Source organism: Neopsephotus bourkii, unplaced genomic scaffold (genome assembly GCF_033783945.1).
Source record: "Neopsephotus bourkii isolate Nb327-2 ecotype Australia unplaced genomic scaffold, CSIRO-AGI_Nbou_v1 NB_1825, whole genome shotgun sequence".
Taxonomy (NCBI): domain Eukaryota; kingdom Metazoa; phylum Chordata; class Aves; order Psittaciformes; family Psittacidae; genus Neopsephotus; species Neopsephotus bourkii.
In genome coordinates, this window is record NW_026902298.1 from 9,039,753 (window position 1) to 9,062,082 (window position 22,330).

The 22,330-nt window shown below is 45.4% G+C and overlaps 1 protein-coding gene across 2 annotated transcripts in view; it reads left to right on the plus strand.

Annotated features, from left to right (window-relative positions):
- The first annotated feature begins 9,071 nt into the window (after positions 1-9,071).
- The window catches only part of TSPAN18 (tetraspanin 18), a 126,327-nt gene continuing 113,068 nt past the window's right edge, over positions 9,072-22,330 (plus strand). For both annotated transcript variants that reach the window (XM_061343616.1, XM_061343617.1), the window contains exon 1: positions 9,072-9,230. The gene's annotated coding sequence lies outside the window, so the exon portion shown is untranslated. The remainder of the gene's footprint in view (positions 9,231-22,330) is intronic.

Consider the following 22,330-nt stretch of genomic DNA (forward strand, 5'->3'; position numbering starts at 1 on the left):
TGATTACAAAGAGTTTAGAGCTGTGTGTTTTGCTGCTTTGGTGTTTTCATTCACACTCCTCTCCCGAACTCTTTTCCTACTTTCCTTGAACTTCTCTCTCTCTCTGTGTTGCCAAAACGTCATGTGTGCATCTGGGAGGCATTCCAACTTCCAATTGCAGAAGTGGGTCACTCCTCATACACGTACATTTAGACTCTTTCGCGGATGCCAAGGCTCTAAGCGTAGCGCTAGGGGAACCTAAGAAGTGCTGTCATAGCCTGTTGCTTTCAAAGATCCACAGTATTGCCAGCCAGCATTAACTCTCCTATTTGTTCTCTCTGACTGTCTGTCTACAAAAGGAGATTGTGTAATGATTGCCCAGCTCAGAATGAATTATTAATTTGAGATGCTGAAGGAGATTTGTGTCAGAGCCCAGCTTTGGGTGGGTGACTTGCACAGAGCTTAAAAGCATGCCTAGCTCATCTCCCCGCCTCATTCTGCATTCTGTGCCATTTCTCTCACTGCCTCGGGGCAGAATGTTTCACAAAGTTGAAGTGGGAATATTTTTATTCATTCTGTTACACGAAGTTAATCGCGTGGAGCAAAGCAGCTGTGTAATGTTTTGTATTAAATCTCGTGTCTTCCCTTGGGTATGATTAAAATTCAGGTGAAAGGTTTCTTTAATTTCATTTTATTTCCCCACTCCTGATGCTCTCAAGGGGCCATCAGGCTTCCTTCTTAATAGCTCGCCACCCCCTTGCCTCTGCCAGTGCTGCTGCACACACAACTGCACTCCTCTGACTGATGAAGGGTGAAGGCTCTTTAGTGACTTGTGCACATGCTGTGCATTAGTGAAGGCATTTCTAGCTCAGGTGAAGGGGCGGCTGCTCCCTGGCACATTGAATAAAGACTTGGTTGGCAAATTTCTCTATTTGCCTGATTATAGCCCTGGAACACAGCGTATCTCAGTTGGAAGGAGACCAGCTGCTCTATCAATACCCAGGGCTTCCCCAAATTATTGCTTCAGTTCAGTGGCTGCTTCGAAGACAGGCAGAATTTCCAGCCTCATCCTTTCTGACATGTTATTGCTTCTGCTTGTGACAGAGGTATTTGTCCCCATTCTGTCAGGCTGAAAAGCCCCTTCTGCCTCTGAATCTCCTTTCCCTACTGGCTCTCTGCTTTGTGTCTTTACCTGTGGAAAGGAAATGAGAGCACCTGGAAGACAACATGGAAACTCAATAGTCAGTTGGGGGTTATGACAAGGATGAAGAATTAGAGTGAAACCCCTGCAGGGCTGGAGAAATTGAGGGAAAATGAGCCTAGAGAAAAGAAACGGAAGAAAAAGCAGGAGAGGGGCTGTAAGACATGGACTAAGAAGGGGGAAGATGGAAATGTACAGTCTGGATTGCAGACTGCCCAGAAGGAGCTAACCTGAGGGCTTGCACTGCTTCTTCCCCTCTGCATCTCTACTAGAGCAGTGCCATATCTTAACTGAGGGCTGCAGGAGTGATTTGGGCAACCCCCTGTTCTCTTCTGACCTCCTTAGTATCAGGACTCAGTATTCACTGTACAGTGCATGACTTCAGGAAAACTGGGTTAACATTAACTTCTCAATGTCTTTATCTTTCACAGCCACTCCTGCAATTTGTTACCACATCCAGAATCACCCAGTGCCAAAAGATGACATGAAAGGCTGTGCAAAAGGGCTGGTTACAACAGGAAGGAGGAGCAGGAAGCTTCAGGGCCTTTGCCAGGCTTTCCATACTCCTCTGGTTTCAAGGGTTTGCTGGATCCAACCTTCTAGTAGACTGGAAGAGGGATATTTCAAACAGGATCCACATTCTGGATCCCTCTTTGAGGGTAGCTCAGAAAAACAGGAAACAAGGAGATGCCATTCTCTTGCTATGGAAGCTTTTGTGATGTATGTACAATAAGTCAATCTCAGTGGGTGGCTAAGGGCTACTTAGCTAAGAGATTGTGTCCTTGGCATTATTGCATTGAAATCAGTTTAGTAAAGCCAGGGGTGAAGCTGGCTCCAACCTCTAATAAATTTACAGTTTATCTCTTCCTGATAGGAAACAGCAGCTAGTAACTCACAATGTTGTTTAAAACATTCACAGCAGGAATCAGTCAGATAAGGGATTCGCATAGCTCTAACCTGTGCTCCACAGTGGCCTAAGAGTATCTACATTCTTAAGATGTAAAATAACCATATCTGTACAAGAGTTGCTCTGAGTAATGAGTGTCCAGCCAGTGAAAGGGTTTTCCTCTTCAGGTAAAGAAATCTGATGTCTGAAGTAGCTGGTAGAGGTGCAATCATGTGCTTTGATCATAGATTAGGAGCCCTAAATTCTAATCCTGATGCCCACTTTGGGAAACCACTGCGTATTTCTGACATCCATTTGCTCTCACGTGTAAGAATGGGAGGCTGATTGATCAGCACCTGGTGAAGGGCTCCCAAGGACCTTTCATTTCATTGTTACACTTTAAAAAATAACTGATCTTAACTGAGTCTGCCTCAATCCCATCATGCAGCATTAAGCGACTTCATAGCTCCTGTACCCAGCATAGATGGTCTATTCCCTTACAAGCTCCCAAGCTCCCAAGCTCATTGGCACAGGAGCAGGGCTGCCTTACATGCACAGAAGGATTCTTACTGTGAGGGTGCTGAGGCACTGGAACAGGTTGCTTAAAGAAGTGGTAAATGCTCCATCCCTGGCAGTGTTCAAGGCCAGGTTGGACAAAGCCTTGGGTGCCATGGTTTAGTGTGAGGTGTCCCTGCTCATGGCAGGGGGATTGGAACTGGATGATCTTAAGGTCCTTTCCAACCCAAACCAGTCTGTGATTCCATGATTCTATCCTATCATTGCTTCCTGGACTTGTTAGGATACAACATCTCCATCTGTCACTGGCGATCTTCAAAGCTACACCCCACTTAGGGCCCTGAATTTGATCATGGAAACTTCTGGGATCGTGTGTGATGTCCAGCAACCCTTCCACCAGCAAGTGGAGTGCCAGTTGTAACACTCCAGCTCATTAACACTGTGGTTGCATTTTACAGCCTTCTTGTGCTCATTTTACACAGCCTTGAGTGTTTATTCCAGTGCTTGACAGTCCAACTGTCTGGATTTAATAAAATGCTGTTTTATGTGATACCAGGAAGTACTTTAGGTTCCATAACAAAAGTCAGCAATCTCCCAGTTAACCTGGTAGTGCCAATTTAAACCAGCTTCTACAGAGCAGGGAGTAGTTTTGCTGTAGGACACCATGGTACCTCCTTTCACCTAAGGGCCCAATGCAATGACTGCTTTGGAGTTCTGACTACGTGCTGTTGTTTATCTCCTTACCATGCTACATGAAGAAGAATTTGCTTGGGTAGGACCTTCTCCCAGGTACAAGAGGAGCTATTACCACTTTTCTGGCTTGGGATCCCCTTCTACAAGTAAACATTAGAATCCTTTGCTTCACTTGGCTCTCTGGAAGGAGTCATTTGGGGAGAAGGGAAACAGTGAAAGAGCTTGATGAATGAGATCAGCTTACATCCCCCAGGAGGATTCCGTATGTTTTTAGCAGATGTTTAACAAGTTATGGCAACACAACTGGCTGTGTTGAAACAAATTGCAGGGTGACCATCTAACAGCAGTCAGAAGTGAAGTTTTCAACACTTCCATCTGCCCCCTGGCAGTTGCTGCTTTTCTCAGTAGATATCTGTGAGCTACATACCAGAGAACTTTGACTGTCCAATAAAGCGTTATTTATTTGGAACATCTCAAGGAAGAATAAACCCTGAAGCTGTGTTTGTTACCTTTCTTTTATTTATTGTTTTTAAAGGAGAAAGGTGCTTTGTAAAATCTCATGAGAATAAAAACAGCTTCAGATTTTATGTGTAAAGCTGGAGTTTTAAAAGCGCGTTGGAGCCTCCTCCCTTTGTCTTAGAAGAGAAATGCAAATGCCAAGGAGTGTCAAAACATTTAAGGATAGATGTTTGGATGAATAAGGAACTTGTCTGGGATCCAGGATCTCCTAGCTCATGTCCTGGAGATGCCACAGGCTCCTAGTCCTTCTTTGGCATTCATTCTTCATGCCTCAATTTCCTATTTGTAAATGGGGATAACTGATCCTCTGTATTTATCTCTCTTGTCATATTTAAACCATCTGGTGTGATGGGGGCCTCCGTTTTGCTTGTCCTTAGTGAGAATTACTGAAAAGATTGTGGGAAACAGAGTTTGTTTCCACGCAGGGTTCAAGAAGTACAGGAAAAGCTCGGCTGCGAATTTCAGAGGAAATAATGAACATTGAGAACTTTCTCAAAGGATGTGCACAAAGTTGGAAATCTTGGGGCTTTGGCAGAGGCTCCATTTTTGGAAACTTAAAATAAAAAAGCAAAGAGTGGAGAGGATATTTTCTGTGGTTCTTTTTTTTTTTTTTTTCAGTTCAGTAAAATCATGGAATGCTTTGTGTTGGAAGGGACCTTAAAGCTCATCCAGTTCCAACCCCTGCCATGGGCAGGGACACCTTCCACTAGAGCAGCTTGCTCCAAGCCCCTGTGTCCAACCTGGCCTTGAACACTGCCAGGGATGGGGCAGCCACAGCTTCTTTGGGCACCCTGTGCCAGCACCTCAGCACCCTCACAGGGAAGAACTTCTTCCTTATATCCTTTAAGGATATCCCCTGTTCAAGTTTTAACCCATTACCCCTTATCCTGTTGCTATAGTCCCTGATGAAGGGATAATACACAGTAATACGCAGCTTTACCTGTTACTAGGAGTGGAGGTGACTATCATCTTAAATATGTTCCTTTTGCTTTAATAGAATCCCTTCAATGTTGAATATTAAAATTATTACAAAGAATCCTCTTAATAGGGATTTTTCTGCTCAGAGTCCAAGGGTTCATTCAATCGGTGCTTCCTCGGTTTTGGATTTAGGCACCACTGCCAGTTCTTTTGTGTAGCCTTGCAACTTCAAAGGCAAGGAAGGAGGGAGGTGGGCAGGAAAGCATCTAGGGAAGTTGCTCTACCTATGCGAGTATCTCAAAGAGTATGAAGTGATGTTCATGGGTTGGATAACCTTAAGGAGAGCATGCCTAGAAGCAAAAGTGGTCTGTGGGTCTGAGAGCCATGAGAAGGTCATATGTGAGATGATGATGAAACATGCTTGTTCAGTAAAACATGTATATATATTACTGTGTGATCAAGTTGAGAAAAGTAAACCTGTAAATGAACATTCAAAACACAGCTTAGTTCTTGATTAAATAAAGAATTACCTTGGCAAAGCTGCATGAGGGCCTGTGATGTTTTTGCCCTCCACAATGTTAGCTGTTCCTGGGATGAAAATGCTCGGGAAATGCTGTCATTGACAAAGAAACCAGCTCAAAAACAATTCAGCTTTGGTTCATCCCAGCTGAGCCTGGGAAAACAAAACTGGGTTGAAGAAAATACACTGGTTTTAATTATGATTTTAATAATGAAGCTCGAACAAACCTCTCGCTACCAGTACATCAACTGCCCCCTCATGCTGTTTTCCCAGGCCTGATGGAGGGGCACTGGGAATGCAGTGTGAGAGCAGATGAGGAGCATGGTGATGAGTGTGCCTTCAGTCAGCACTGCAGGTGCTTGACATTTAGGGAGAACAAGAGGATCACTCGCTTTGCTGTCTTCATCTGGGAGCAGGTGATTGGGTTCAGACAGCCAGTTTGTCATCTTCAGGTCTTTGTGGCCAGGACCTTGTTTGTTTTGCACTGTCAGAAGTGCCATTCAGTCTCATGGCAGAGTTAATAACACTGTGTGATTCCAACTGAGCACAGATTGCTCCTGGAATGTGCCGTGGTTATCTGGAAATAGACTGGTACTCAGGTTCCAGTATGCAGATGCCAGAGAGTTTCCTTCTACCCATCTGCCTAGGCAACGAGCTATGTCAGTCCAGCTCTAGGAACCACAGCCAAGCTGGATCGTGGTTGGATTCCTGCTTTATCCACCTCCACAGCAAATTGGGAAAGACATTAGTAGAAACACCAAGAGAAAATAATAGGATAAGAAAGGGAGGAGTCTGCAGGCAAAGGAAGTGGGAGGAAAGGTGGGGAGGCCAGGGGAAGGAAGCCACAGGGAAACTGTGAACTTGAGAACTAAGATGTGAAGCACAGACAGGAAAGGGTTGATAAGCAGTGGGTTAGCTGTATGGATTGAAATTCAATTCTCCCAACATCCACACAGTTACAACAGGGAGGAACCTGCCCCAATTTGTTCACAGCTTCCCCACATTGTGGTTTCTGGTTCTGAAAACCTAAACCTATCAGAAGTATAACAGAGAGACTATTCGGATTATGGTGTATGTGGTGTAATATTCAAGGGACAGACCCTTCAGACAGTGGGAGGGCTGCAGCTCCAGGCACTTCTGAAACAGGGGAAAGTGGCATTAGTGTTTTGGGCTAAACCATGGCACTATTTCCTCGTTCTCATTTCAAATCAGCAATTTATTTATCAGCAAACAAGTAAACCAGCCCTCTTGCAAGGTTACTGTCATTAAACAGGTTTCATCCAAGGTTACTCTTATGCTGTAGGTTCACAGAGGATATACTATATCCTTTACACATAACAAAGAACGTAAACCCCAGCTTTAAATGCAAAACTCAGTTCAGTGCTGGCTGGGATTCACAAAGCAGTTCCTTCTCCACAGTGAAAGCACTATAAACTCGGGAAGCTAATTTTCAATGGTGGCCCTTTAAATTGCACAGTTGAGCATGTAAGAGCACTATTGTGTCTACGCAAGCATGTGGAGGATCTGAAAGCTGGGGTCACATATAGTTGACTTTTGTTCATTTATGAAACAGCTCCACAGCATCAGGGTGGAAAACAGAAAACAAGCCTTGGGATACACTGCCCTGTGCTTTTTTCCCCCAAAATATCCCAATAATGATGTCACTGGAAGGAGGAGGGAGGGGGGCAGTTGGTGGAAAAATGCCAAGAGTGTCCCTGATGAGGAAAGGATCTTGTCTATAGAGCCTGGAGCTGTTTCAAACTATGGTGTTTGGGGCAGGACTGACCCTAATTGGTTTCCTAGAAACGCTGTGCATGAGATCTGTGCATTAGGCCACCAAACAGGGGCAGGAGTTGGGTGGCCAGACAGACACAAATATGTTTTCGTGGCTTATTCAGGTACAAGGTGAAGGACAAGGGAGAATGGCTTTAAACTGAAAGGGGGGGGATTTAGATTAGATATTAGAGAGAAATTGTTCCCTGTGAGGGTGCTGAGGCGCTGGCACAGGGTGCCCAGAGAAGCTGTGGCTGCCCCATCCCTGGCAGTGCTCAAGGCCAGGTTGGACACAGGGGCTTGGAGCAACCTCTTCTAGTGGAAGGTGTCCCTGCCCATGGCTTAATGGTCTTAATGTCCTTTTCAATCCAAACCATTCCATGCTTCTACAGAGCAAAACTGCCTGACATGTGGGGTCCTGGAATGGTCCTGTGAGAGTGCAGGGGTAAATACATGAGATTGCTATGGGGGAGTGCACAAGGAAGACCAACAGAGCTCAATCTGACAGCTTTGCAAAGCACAAATGCAATCTCAGCCTGAAAGAACCATGATCTGCGGCTCAAGGGGTATATGACAAGCCAGCCTCCTGGAAAATAGAACTCGGAGTCCTTTGCAAAGGAATCAAATGAGGAACAAGGCTATTACCTCGTGTCAAACTGTGTCTAATAAAGAAATGGAAATCCCCTACTCTGCCACAAAGACCAAGGAGACCAAGCATCATGCTGTGTGACACAAATAAATGAACAGTGAAACAGAAATGGAAAAACACGGGCCCAAACATTACGAGAAAATACCAGACCTTGAAATGATTGCCTGTCTCAAGCAATAGGCTGTAACAAAACGTACATTACAAAGACGATCTGCTTGTGCGATCTAGTTTTTGCTGTTACACAGAATTAGGTTTGGGACCATCGCTGTTCAATTCTATGTGTACCTCCCTATTTTTAGATTACCTTAGGAAAAGACAGCAAGCCAATGCCAACAAATATCTGTACCTGGGGAGCGTTGTAACTGTTCATTACCAGATATATGAAGCATTAGCAGAGATGTTTAAACAGGCATGCTGGTTGTTTTCTGCTTTGCTCTGCATGCTTAGTCTCTTGTTCTAATAAGCTTCCAGGGTCCAGATCTGCATCCCCCATCTTATGGAGCATCATAACCAGGACATGTTACTAGCATGAGGATGCATCTACCCAGGACCACTTGCAGGATCTGGTCATTGCGGGATTATTCTCTCTCTTGCTACATGTGAGCACAGAGTCCAATTTACTAACATCTTGCTCCTGGGCTATCCATTGCTACTGAGAGTTAAGTGTTACTTCCACACACTTTTCCCTCCCTCAATTTCTTTCTCTCCAACCCAGCAAGGACTTTTGTGAGCATTGGAACTTGATGATCTTAAGGTCCTTTCCAACCCTAACTATTCTATGATTCTATAAGTGGGGTTTCCTTCGGGGAGAGTCATGTTGACCCCTCCCTGGTGTGTTTTGGATGCTCTTGAACTAGGGATGTTGCAGGAGCAGTAGAAGAGATGATCTCTTCTACACAGTTACCTGCTTTGCAGTTATCAAACTTAGCTGAAATCATTGGCTCAGAAGTTACTGGCATGCACAGGGAGCACAGCTTTACAAGCCATTTTTCCTTAGGAAACCAGGCTTAGGCATGTTGGCTTTCCCCGTGGTACAAAAACGGGCTCTTCATTCGGTTCGGTAGGCTTTTTTTGACAGCCTTTCCAATCCTGCAGTGTCATCCTTTGTTTGAAGCGGCTCTGACACATCTTCCAACGCGTTTAGGCAGCTCTCACTAATACCGGCCAACAAGCGACCTTCCCGCTCTCTTTCTTTTGCACTCCCAGCGCACCCGAAGCCCATCAGGAGTTACTGGAGCATCCTAGGGCATCGCGCTCACCACTCACCCCCGAGCGGAAGGGTCCCAGTGGCCGCCTTTGGGCCACCCCCTTGGGCTGCAGCTCCCCAGAGCCCCCGAAGGCAGCGAGAGCCGAGCTGGGGGGGGTTCTCCTGGGAAGTTTCCTGCCGGGGGAGGGCCGGGCCGGGCCGGGCTGGGCGGAGAAGGGGCACGGCCATGGGGCGGAGCCGGCTGCGCTGCGCTCCGGCGCTCCGCGGCTGCCGGGCACGGGGCGCGCACGGCAGTGGGAGCCCAGCGCCGCCGGGAGCCGCCCGCCGACAGCTCCGTGTGTCCCCCGGGGAGGGGGGAGCCGCCGGCAGGTAACGGGACGGGGTTCGCGTCGGGTCGGGTTGGGGTTCGCTCCGGGGTGCCCCCAGCAGCCGCTCGTCAGCCAAGCCCTGCCGGGGCTCCGTCCCCCAGCACTGGGACGCCGCCGGTTGGGGCTCGCACGGAAGGGTCTCGGCTCCCTCCGCTGCCGCTTGGGTTCCCCAGGGGCACCGGGAGTGCGAGTTGCAATGCTCCCCCCCGAGCAGCGGAGCGAGCCCCGCCGGTAGCACCTCTCGGAGCCCGGCAGGCGCTCCCCGTCGGTACCGGGAGCGTCTCGGGGGGTCTGGGAGCATTCTATACCCTTAGTACACCTTTAGTATTTTATCCCCCCCTCCCCGCTTCCTCCTAAAGGCAAGCGGAGGAGGCGCCGGTGCCCGCGGGCTGTGCTCTGGGAGCTCTGCCGCCCGTTCGCAGCGCTGTGGGGCGTTCTACCCGCTGAAGTTTGGATGGGGGGGGGGGGGTTTGTGAGAGTTTCCCGTGTTTCTGACTCGGGTCCGGTCCGGTAGGAATTTTCTCTTTCAGACTTTGCAGTCCTGCCACCCTGGGTCAGTCCCTGCTTTCTGATAGGGATTTACAGCAGCGGGGACACGTTAGTGAGGTACAACCCTACCGAGACGTGCGGGTTTTATGGGCTGTGCAGTGTGAAGTTTTTCCCATAACTTTACTGCTTAAACATCGTAGTGAGCAAGGAGACAGCGTTTTCAGATGCATTATACTTGGGTGGCTTTCTGTGAAGTCTGAATCGTAATTCCCTGTTTCCTTTAGCCCTTCCCTCAGCAGTTAGCAAGCCCAGCCTGACTGCTGCTTGTGTTTCTGTAACAAGAGGAAATCTGAATGCAATTCCTAGACTCTAGGCACGTATTTCACTCAATAGCCAGTGGCTACCAAAGCTGCTTGGGCAGAAACGTGCTGGCAAGGGCTATGTGCCCGGCGGGATGCACACACACACACTGAGCCCAGGCTAACCCTGGATTATACCAGTGGGTGAAAAGTGTGTGAAGTTAGTAAAGAGCTGTCTTAATTCAACAGGATGTGTCCAAGTGTTTGATGGATTCTACCAGTGTAATGCTTATTCTGGTATCTATGGCTTTGTAAGTTCTGTCTCAGAAGTATACAGAGAGTAGGGGGGAGTAAGCGTGTTCTTTATATTTCTCATCATTTGAGGAGACTCTTTCAAATGTGACCATGTAGCATAATGTGCAGAAGTGCTTCTGTATCATCTGCTTTCACTGGAAGTATTTGTATAGGATGTTAAACTGATTCAAACGCTTGACCCTCCCTGGAAGGCAGTTAATGTTCCTGTATTTGTTGTGGCCGAGGTACAGCTTTTGTTGGCAGAGGCTGGAATACCACACATCACACTTTGCCATGAATTTTAGCGTAGCGGGGCGAGAAGAAGAAAGGAAGAGCTTGAAATTTCCTGAGCTATTCCAGGCTGCCAGCAAAATCCAGAGAGGATTTCTATCGATTATCCCACCCTTTCTGCAGAGCAGGCCTTGTCCACGAATGGCTCAGGTACCCACACTGTGTGTTTAAGACCGAGAGAGAGGTGCTGGTGCAGAGGAATGGAGGGGTAGTGGTGCCTTGGGGAGGGACCGCTGGCGGCAGAGCATCCGTCCGCATCCCGAGGGATAACGGGGAGCGGGGGGATGCTCTAAGGGGGTCGCAGACGAGGGTAGAGGTCGGTGGAGGTCTGGGGTGCGCGATGCTGGCCGCTTCCACGAGAGGGCTTTCTTCTCCTTATGCGAGGCTCCGCTTGCCCCGCAGGTGCGGAGCGCAGGGTGAGCTTTGGGGGTGGCTTTGGCTCGCAGAGTGTTTCAGCTTTCCTTTGTAAATCACGGGGAAATCCCTTTATTCCCCTTGGGCTGTAAGGATAAGACATCCTGGGAAGAGCACCAGCCTTCCGTTTCCAGGCTTGCTTTACAACTTAGAGCAGATCCCAGCAACTTCATTCCTTCAGAGAAGAGCTTGAGTGTGTTTGAGGGGGTCTGAATGTCTGCATCCTCGCCTTAGCTGATGGCAACGAATGACTCTATCCTGATCTCACTTTTGGCTGCTTTAACGTGTATTATGCTTCTCAGGGTGGGGCGAAAGGGAAATGGGAATCATTGTATGTGTATGAAAATGCTGATCTGTCCTGAAGTTCTCTGCCAAGTTGTTTAATTCAAACAACTCCATATACACAGCACTGCAGGTCTGTTCTAAAAGGCAGAAACTGTATCTGTAACCAGCAGTAATACTGCAGTTCATAAAACATGAGAAGCATCTGTTACTGTGGCTTCAATTTGTTTCTCCCTCCCCAGAATAACCCAGTTGACAGCTCAGACTGTCAGGTTTAATGTCCTGTGCTAAACCTTTGGTCCTGCGTCCTGTGGCTAACTGTGACTCACAGAATCAATAAACCCAGCTCCTGCTCGCTGCAGCAGCTCAATGGGGGAGCAGGAAGGGCTTCAAACCACCTCCCTGCATGGAGCTGGTCCCCAGCGGTGGGTGGATAGATGTGGGGTTCTCTAAAACTAGGTCTATGGTCCGTACTTCAGCAGAGCCAGCTGGGATCTTGGCTTCTCTCAACATTAGGGCTGAACAAGTGAAGGGGTAGTGTTTTCCCTCCTAGCACCTTTTATCTTGCCTTAATCTATCCCGGGTTGAATACTGTAGGCAGTTGAAGCGGAGCCATCTTCAGCTTTGATGTGTGTTTATTGGCTCTAGTGTCTCATTCTCTTGCCTTTTTTCCTTTGCTTTCTAAGTTAGGTTGTTCTTTCCCCACCCCTCCTCCCCAAACAAAAAGAGCAGAGGCAAACAGTGAATCAAGTGACTTTGTTGTGAATGGCTTTTCTTGCTTTGCCCCTGCCTTCTGTAAGATCCCTTCATAATTAAAATATTATGACTATCCTTATGGTGGCCCTTCGCTTGTGGCAAGGATCCCAATTTGACGTCAATGCAAAAATCCTGGTTTCTGGCAAAAGGGCAGATGACATTTCACCAGCTCCTGCATGCCCAGAGTGGTTTTTTTCTAACCACAGTGCTAAGACCATATGGGCAGATAATGAGTTTAAGCTGATAAACAGCTTTAGAGATTTGCCCAAATAAAGCACTTTCTTCCTAGAAAACACGTTTTCCTTTAAAACAAATAATGCAGTTCCTGTGTTTTTATTTAATTATCTCGGGTCCTGTCTGTTCTCACCAGGCTGCAAGAAAACAGACACAACTGCTCTGGGAACAGAAGCTACTGGATTGATGGGGCTGTGGGACTTGCAGGAGGAAGGGCTAGAAAAGAAGTTTGGATGCTACAAAACTGAGGCTTAAGGCATCTAACTAAGCAGATGGTGGTCTGAGAGCTCTGTGAGGTAGTGCATAGTTCTTGACATCTTGCAGATGACTCATCGCAAGAGGTGATAGTAGGTCCACGGTCTGTTTGGGAGCTATAATTAAAACAGATGAATATCTCTGCTCCTTGTTAATCCTGTGAGGCTGCTGAAGCACTCCTTGTTTGGGCGTACTGCTGTAAAATAATCCCTACTTTTGCTTTTTCAAGAGTGTTTGGCTGGTGTTAGTCTGATTTTGTTTGTTTTACTTAAACTACTATCAATAAAATGTGAGAGAAAGATTTTTGGATCCAGTTTTCTTGTGTTTCGAGGAGGGAAAAAAAGCAATAGTACAGTGAGGGTTGGGAATGAACTGGCTGTGGGAAGTGGTGGCCTTTAATTTTTGTTCCTTCCAACTCTAACCATTCTGTGACTTTAAAATAGTAACTCAAAACCAAGTAGTGTATTCACATGAGAGGGCAAAGCCTGTGTATTTCTCCCCCAAGATGCATAAGAATGAGCTGTTTGGATCTGAAATTGCTCCTTCTCTTTTAAGCTATTTCTTAGAATTCCCTTTTCCAATTTTTTTATTTTTATTTTTTCTTTTTCCTTGGGAATGGTTGTTAACCTTCATTGGAAGCAGCAAATGAAGGAAGAAAAAGATTGTACAGAAAAATCAGTCCACACATCTCCATCCTTTCTCATAGCACTTATTCCTTCTAACACTGCCTTAAGTATTTTCCGTTGTCTGTTCCCTCCCTTCCCACCACTTCTCAGCACTGGGAATGCTACTGGACTTTAACTGTGTCTCGTATGAGGATATGTTCCAGATGTCCGGGGCTTTGCTTTGTGATGGTCGCAGCTATCTCATTTGTAATTGATATGACAGCCAAGCTGCATTTGGTCCTACCATTGCTGGTGACTGCAAAGTTCACTGTTCCTCTTGTGTCCATTCCTTCCCCTACAACAGCACTTATTGTCTTTTCACTGCTCTTGCAGTCCTGAGCATGGTGAATGAGTTATCCCATCCCTTAGCTCCACAGGATTCCTGTGAATTCAGTGCCCACCAAATAGTTGATAGGACTTCTATTTTCCCCTCCACCCCAACCTCTGGCCTTGGAGCATTTAGCAGCTGCTTTGCTGTGCATCATTCCTGCCTTGGTAAAGATCTGTTATGGGTTAATTTGGTATAAATTGTGTGAGACTGAAACAAGCAGCTATAGGAAGATGGTGCAGGGATTTTTCTGCTGTTAACCACACCAGCTGCTCAACCAGTTTGTCAGCATGTTTGTGTTTATTTGTGCACAGATAAGATTTAAAGAAACAAGCTATAGAGATGTTTTATGAATTGACCCCAAATGGGATTTGCTTCTGCACCTCTGCCACTTTCTGCTCTCTAGCAGTGGGACTGAAGGATTTCCATTGGCCCAAAGTTTCTCATCAGCAGCATGTACTCTTGACACAAGAAGCTTTGGATGACCACACGCTGTGGTGAATGTGAATGCTTCCCATTCAGTGGGTTAATACACAGTGGCTATTACATGACTGTTGAGTCTTCATGTGGTGTTACTTCACCCTCACCAAATTCAGCTCACAGAAAACCACTGTCATTGTCCTTTGAGATCATGCAAGTGGGTTTTTTGACTGTCCAAGGTTTTTAGGATCTTGTTTCTGCACAAGGTCTATGTAGTCCCTCCAACAAAGATTGCAACGATTGGTAGGTCTCTGAGGGTTCCTGTCCTTTAGGGCTTTTTTTTTGCTATTGGGGTGTTCACTTTGCTATGTGTTTACTAAATAAACCTGGTCTAGTACAGAATGAATTGAAAAGCTGCTGTAGAAGAGTCAATTCTTAAACCCAAAGGGAGTTCAGATTCTTTTAGAGGAGTGTATCACTTCAGGAAAATCAGGTGTTGTTTCAGATGGCATAAACAGTGCTGAAACTGAATCTCATCCATGTGTTTGGTATTACTTGGTTCTGTGGTTATGCATGATTTTTGTGAATTAGGGCTTAGGTCTGAGTTTGCTCAGCTCAGCGGTTGATTGACTGTGTTTAGTTCATCTTAAAGGCATTTTCCAGCCTTGTTGATACTGCGATGTCTATTCCTGCCCTTCTGTCTCCCTCATTTAGTTGACACATAGCCATGTTAAAGAGGAGCTTTTGGGGGCATTTGAGTGTGATCTGGAGTCTGCCCTAGTTTGTTTGTTGCAAGCAGTATAACCAGTATCCTCTTTACTCCTGATGTTAGTGTTAGGATAAAACCTTACAACAAGATGTGGGGAGGTGGAACCGGACCAAGCTGCTAATGTGACAAGTCATGTAGTATAGCAGAGATAATAATAGCTTTTATGTTTTTTTCAGCCTTCTCACTTGAGTCATAAACAGCTTTAAGTACATTTTATGCCACCCCAGATGTCTGGAAAGCCAACAAGACAGATGAGCAGAACGGAGTATGGGACCATATGGTGACTTGTTGTCTGTGGGTCAGTGGCACAGCCTGGCAGGGTCTCAGGAGCTTAAAGGCCCTGGCTGCAGCTCAGGTTGTATATACTGTGCATGATTACAGTACTGTTGCTGCAGCTCTGTGCTTCTCCTAAGGCTCAGCACTGAAATTGTAACGCCAGCAGCTTTTCTACATGGCCCAATGCCCAGTTGGAAGAAGGGTGATTTTGGTCATGTTGCTAGACATACGTATTTATGGCCCTGTTTCATCTGTTGCATTTAATCTGTTGGGGTATTTTTAAAGTTATTATGGAAACAGTTACTATATTTACTCCTTATGAAAAGCTCCGTGTATGACAGTCAATGAGGAGGGAGTTTTAGAGTAATAAGGATAGCACTGAATTATGGTGTCTACAATTCTTCAGCAGAAATGGTCCAAACGAACTGACTGGCAGTTTGCCTGCTCTTGAGACATGGACCTCGCAGGGCACTGAACTGGAACAGGCTATGCTGGGAAAGCAATGTCAGGGTTTGTTTTTGGCTCACTTGATGGCACATCTCATTTCCTTGGGGAGCAAAGAGAACCAGATCTTCTTGTACAGGGAGAGTTTATGCCTACAGTGGACTGGTTTCTCAAACCTGCTGAGAAGCTGTTTCTCATAGCAGTCTCTGGGACCTGTGGGTACCTTTCAGATGAACTTCTCAAACCCTGTTGGCAGGGTAAATGGGATAGCGGTGTGGATTTTTGAGTGGCAGTCAGTTGGTGATACCTTATTTCTGTAATCAGTTAAAACCAGAATGCTTTTTGATGTCAGTCTTGCTGATAACAATTGTAGGGGGTTAATAGTGATGATAATATGGTGGGTCCACAACGAGCATGTATGAGAAATAACAGAATAAAGGATTGAGTGCCTCAAAATGTTCTTAAGAAGGGTGGATTTCAGATCTGATCACCTCTGAACTGCTGACTGCCCTTTGTTCCTGTTAGTGTCCGAGGGGATTCTTGGAGCTGCTTCGAATGAGGCCTGCTTTTCTGTTGATCAACAAAGCCTTTGCTTCCAGTGGGAATGTGGCTGAAGCACAGCCACTTAACAGGGATCTTCTAGAGTTACACCGAGCTGGTTTTCAGAATAAGAGACAGGGAAAGCTGAGAGCTTGTTCTGGAAACGCTGGAGGCACAGCACTGAAAGCACCAATACATCTCTTTGACCTACGTTTTGCTTTGGCAGCCTGAGCGCTGCCAATGTAATACATTGCTGATGTGATGAATGGCTCTGGGTTCACAGTCTTGAAACCAGACCTTCCAAAGTGATAAGGATTTTGGCTTACAGCGATGCTTTGCCAGTTAAAAACTGTTGCTCTTCTTTTAAATGTTAAGGGAAACATCAGTCAGGAACAACAGTCTGATGAGATTAAGAAAGAATAGGGCATCCCAGGGCCTGGATGGATTAAGAGGGGGGGTTTTGTTTTGTCGTTTTCTCTTTCTTGTTCTCCTCACAGTGCTGAGAGGAGCAGAAGGTTTCGTGCTTTGCATTTTATGTGTTCATACTTTGATACTGCAGCAGGGAGGGCTTGGCAGGAGAAGACACAGAGCTTAGTTTAAAAACATTCATTTTCTTTGTTGGCGCTGCTGCAGATAGTTCCAAGTTTCAGTTAGCAGTGGGTTTCTCATAGCAGTTCTCTAAGGTGATGCTCTTTGGGAACAGCTTTGAAGCTTTGCACTAGCCTTGGGGAGCCGAGGGCATTGGGAGCCCGGTTTACTCTCACTCCCCAGTCTCATCACTGATTTCCCTGCTCAGAACTGGAGTGTGCAAGTGCAGCATCACTAATATCAACTGCTGTGGAGCTGCTTTGGCTCTGGGAAAGTTGCACTGCTTTTGTGAGCATCTGTTTCACCAGCTGTGAGAACGCAGGCGGTACCCTCAGCATGTGGGTATGATGAACGTTCTTGTTAGCTAATCTTGGTGAAGTGCGTTGGAACCGTGAAGCATCACGGATGGTTGTTTGAAAGTGTGAAGGTGTAAAATGATGTAAGCCACAAGCGTCTTTGTTAGGGAAGAGAAGTACCAATTGGGGCAACAAGGTAAAGGGTTTATGGAGAAGAAGAGGAATTTGCCTATGGGGAACCTTAGTGAGAATTATGCCTCATTCTAATGTTTTACATAAAGTCTAAATGGATTCAGTTGTACCTTTGTAAAGCTTCTGTCCAGGGCTGGGTGATGCAGATGCATTTCCTTTTGTTGTTTCCCTAGTGCCCCCCTCCACACGCTTGTTTTTTATGATCAAAGCTCCATCCTTTAAAGATATGCCAATTCCTTGTTATAATGTTCAGAATATCCCCTATGGGGAACAGCTCTGATTAGACACTAAGGAATTCTTTAATTCTCTTCGTACTCCTTATTTTTAGGGACATCTTGTTGATAAAAAATATGTCTTTTTTTCCCCTTGCTGTTACTACTTATAACTTGGCTCCCCTCCTTCCCAGACACTACACTTGTTCTTTATGCTCTCCTATTGTCTTGTCTTATACAAACTTGGTTCCTTGGTTCATGCTTTCACTTCATTCTTTCATCTCCTGCAGCACTCAATGAATGCTTAAAAACTAATAAATATTAATAATAGGGCTCTTTGAACCAGCAGGCTCTTTGCTGCCTAAACTCACCTTTTCCTGCTGCTTATCCCCTATTAAAAGTTGCTATAATCTGCAGATTGGAGCTGTAATAACTTGTGCAGCAGCGGCTGGATCTGTGACAAACGTAGGATTATAGCTCCAGGTGGGGAAGTGGCAGCAGGAGCAGAGATCCTCAAAGGCACAAAGATGTTGTTTCAATTGAAACATTCTTAGCAATAAAGGAAAAGAAGCCAAAAAAAAAAAAAATGGTGTGGGAATAGAGCTATTTATCTAAATAGCTCTTCTTACACAGCTTTCCATGGAGTGTCAGTGACCTATATAGGGTAATCCTGTATTGCACATGAAATCCTGTGTTTAGAAGGGGAAAAGCATTCTTTCTGAAGAACATTGTTTAAGCAGGTTGTACTTTTGGAGATGCTTTCACACCAATTCATATCTTAAATCAACAAGGTGAACTGTGCGATACATCTGTGGTATTATTGTATATTTCCTTTTAGTTCCCTCTGCAGACAGGTTTACCGCTCCTTAGAGCTACAGAAGAAAAAGATGCTGTCTGCCCCAGTATGTAAAGTTATCCATATAGCATACAAACCAGGCTCCAGAGCTTTTACCACACACATACCTACATGCACATGCGTTTCTGGACATCAGCAGGGTTTTTACTGTCTCAAATCACATAGGCTAAGGAGCAAATGAAGTAAATAGGCATGGCGTGTGTGAAGTTTACCAACCATACCTCCTTCTGTCTGTTTAGCAATACAAGCTACTTATTGAGTAGAAGAGAATCCTGAGCTGTCAGGGCAAACTCTGTTTCTTCCACAGTTGGTTTCCACAACGAACTCTTCCATGGTGTTGGCTTGGTCTTACTTAGAGGATGTGAGCTGTTCCTAAGCAGAATCTCGATTGGATGGGTTGCTTCCAGGTTTGCGTCTTGAGCAGAAACCACACTAGCTACTACTTCAGTCTAGGACTGGCTGGGAGTTTTCCAAGGAAACACTTTGCCTGCAGAAAACGCTGATTTATTGAAAGCAGTCCTGCTTTGTGGGAAAGGTTTGGTCCCCGCTCAGTTCTCCTTGGGTGAATTTCTTGTGTTTGGGGTAGAATTTCTTAGTCAAAACAGAGAGATGTTGGTTAGGAGCCAAGTGGTTTGGGTTTTCCACCTATGCTGTCACAAATCCAAATGGGGTAGAGAAAGCAGGTTTCCTACATGCCAGTAGTGCGTGTCCTAACCGCAGGACTGCTGTTCTAGGGCACGTGGCTGTTTGCTTGAAGTTTTCCAAGGTGGAATCCAAACCTTCATCTTTATGTGAGATGAAAAACATATTTGAAGTCTCAAAAAAGGTGGTGGGACGAGAAACCAAGTTCCCATCCAGGCGTCCTTGTGTCTTGCTTTGCGGTTGTCTTTACTCACTGGTTCTGCAGGTTTGTGTTCTGCAGGTTTGTGTCTCCCTGAATGAGTTCTTCATGGAATAGAGTGAAGAATCCCTGGAGACCACAGCAAAGTCATCAGAATGTCAGGGAAAGGAGGAGAGTGACTGACCCTGAAGCACCGCTACTGTGTTTTGGCAGGGTCAAGGCTATACAAGGCTTTATAGTCCTAAACCCCTGCTTTCTCTGAGGAATATTATTAGAAAAGCACCTTAAGCAGCCAAGTTCAATATAGCTGAACACTGTTGATATGTTTGTCCCTGGGCCATTGTTGTTGGGCAGGGTAGGAAAAATAATGCTTAGGGAAAGAGTGTGGCTTCTTGGAACAGGATGAAATGCACTCCTGCTGGTGTGATTGCAGTGAGCTCAGCAAAGGCAGAGGTATAACACATGGTTTCAGTAATAGGCCTCTTCCAATTTCTTCTTTCCCCCTTTTTATGGAGGGGAGAGGAAAGTGATGCTCTCTTCCTTCTTTCTTAATTCTCCTTGGAGAATGAGGGCATAACAAGAAGAAAGCCAGGAGGGAATCTCAGGTAAGTGAGAAGTGTGCTTAGCCAGGACATTTGTTCTCTGTGGTTGCTCTCTGTATCATCAAAGACCCTGGATCTGGTTATTCCAAGGCAGCTCACCCACCTGAATCCCAATGTGTTGTGTGCTGCTTGGCTGCCAACGGGAGCTTCCAGGGGCTCCCTCTGTTGTAAAAGATGAGATTGCAAAATTGAGGTGCACATTCCAGCTCTGATCATATGAGAATGTCACTCTCTTTACTCTGTAATGTTGTTCTCCCTGCTTTTAAGAAATGGAAAGGGAAAAGGTTGCGGGTTGAAGCTTCACTGTTGTAAAGGCAATGACAAAACATTCCTCATAAAGGCAAAACATTCCCTTGCTGTGTGTTTGAGGTTTAAATAATGGCACTTTCCTGCTTCTAAGAAGCCAAGTGCATCCTCAGATGGTCTCTGCTAACATGTTTTAAGAAGACTTTTGTACATGTTGTGGTTGATGAGGAGTCTGAGCTTGCCTTTTTGGTTTCACCCCTCTTTCTCCTTCAAGTTGAAGTAGAAGGCACAAGGTATGACTACAGCACACTGAAAGCATGAGGCAACAGAAGGCCTGAGGTGGTGGAAACCAGAGGCAGGATCTCTGACACACAGCTCTGGAAATCATTTCATGTCAAAGCACTACTGGATGTGAGATGTGGTCTAATGTGTTTGCTCCCCAGAGACACAGACCCCAGAAACAGCGTTTAAAAGAACAATAAAAACACCCTAACCCTTGCTTTTGTGGGTGTTTTTTTTGTGATAAAAAGGCAATACTTATTTTCACATATTAGATAATAATAATAATCTTTTAATATGCTTTCACAAAAAAATTAAGAAAACATTTCTCTTGCATTAATTAAGTCTAAGTCTTCTATGTTTGACTGATTGGAATATCACCAGATTTCTGCCTCTCGCTTCTGGTTACGGTCATTAAAGGAACCTCTAAGATGCTGATTGCTAAGGTGCCTTAGATCCCCAGGAGGATGAAAGTAAGCTGCTGCGTTTCTTCAGAGGCTTAGACTGTGCAGTATATGATAGCTGGCATTTGGGAATTATCTGATAACTTTTTAAGGACTAGACTCACACCCACAAAATTCAGTTTGCATCTTCTAATCAGAGAGTGATCGGACTTCTTTGCATCCATTTCATGCCCATATTCTCCACATTTGTTAAGTATACTTAAATCATTGAGAAAAGCAAGCTATTGATCTAAGACTTCACTCTTCTTCTTCTGAATCAGGGATGGAGAACTAGGAACAAAAATCAAGTTAGTGTGGAAATAGCTGCAGTAAGTTGACAACTTAGATGTGTGGCTGAGCTGCTCTGCAAGCTCACCCTGTTGAGATAAGGACACACTGCAATAGGATAGTGTTGTAGAGGGTTTGTCATAACCCAGGTCAGGGTTGCACATCCCAGCTCTTCCATGAGCCTGACTTGAAAGTTCTTTTCTGTGGCTGGAGCCGTATTCCTGTGGGCTTCACTGTTGCTGTCTAGGATCGGTCATTTAAAGCTGAAGGACTCCAAAAGAAACCATGTAGCTGTTTACCTTAGCATCCTAAAAGATGACACGTGTAGACTGTCCTTTAGCATGAAGCTATGGTCTTCAGCTGTAAGCTTTGATTCTTTATGAAGTGCCTTTCATAAAGTATGGAGTGGGACCAGACATTGATTTTTAAATGGAATATGATTCAACGTAAAAGCGCCTGAGTCTGGCTGCCTCGCAGCTTTGTGGGAAACTCTGCATGGACAAGATTTGTCATTTCCTTCCCCCTTCCTGGTCTACCGTCCCTGAGCTTTTTCCCTTGTGAAGAAGTCTGCCTAGTAAAGCAAGGATTTGTGAGGATACACTATTGTTTAGCAAGGAGGCGGTGAAACAGATGCAGTTGCTGAAACTCAATGATAAGGTAATTTTCTCAGCCTTCCAGTAACTGTAAATGTGTTTGAAAGAGGATTCCCATGGCCAGTAGCAGTTGTTATTGAGTGTATCCACCTAGATATAAATTGGAGATCAACTGGTGGATAATGAAGCAGTGCAGCATGCCTGAGTGAACAGATTGAGCAGGCATCTGAGCTGTCCATGTACTAACCCACCAGAATGAGTCTGTTGCTCACAATTTTCTGGCAGATGTAGCCTTTCCATGTTGTGTCACAGCGATTGCTACTTGTTTATTGAGCTCCTGTGTGGTCCATGTCAGCTGAACATCTACCTCACAGTTGCAAACACATTACATCTCTGTAGCACCGTTTCGAGGCAGAGAATCCTGTTTACCAATTCCCATTTTAGTGCTGTAAGGGAATTCTAAATGACTTGCTGAAGGTGTTGTGGGAAACTTGGAACAGACTAGAAAATAAGAGATTTTGCTTCTAAGAGAGAGACTTTCTCTTTCTTCCTTCATAGCACCTAGCCAAATATTGCTCCTAGAAAAGATGCCTTGGGCTTAAATCATGGGAAGGGAATGTTTCCTGTATTATAGGAAGAATTTTCCCAGCTAAATAAATGTCTTGCTTTGCTGTTCTCTTGGAGCCAAATGTCCCAGTGATATTAATGCTGTGTCTTCTTTTGGCTGTATTAGTTGTGTATTTACCTCATTTAGGTAGAACACCATTTTCCCTGTAAATGAAGCTCAGTTTGCAGGTTGTTTTGTGATGGTTTTTGTTTCATTTTTCTGGGGGAAGGGTTGTTTGATTGTTTCTCATAGAGAAAGATCTGAACTTTTAGGAGGACCGAAGAAGGAGAATTCTTACCTCA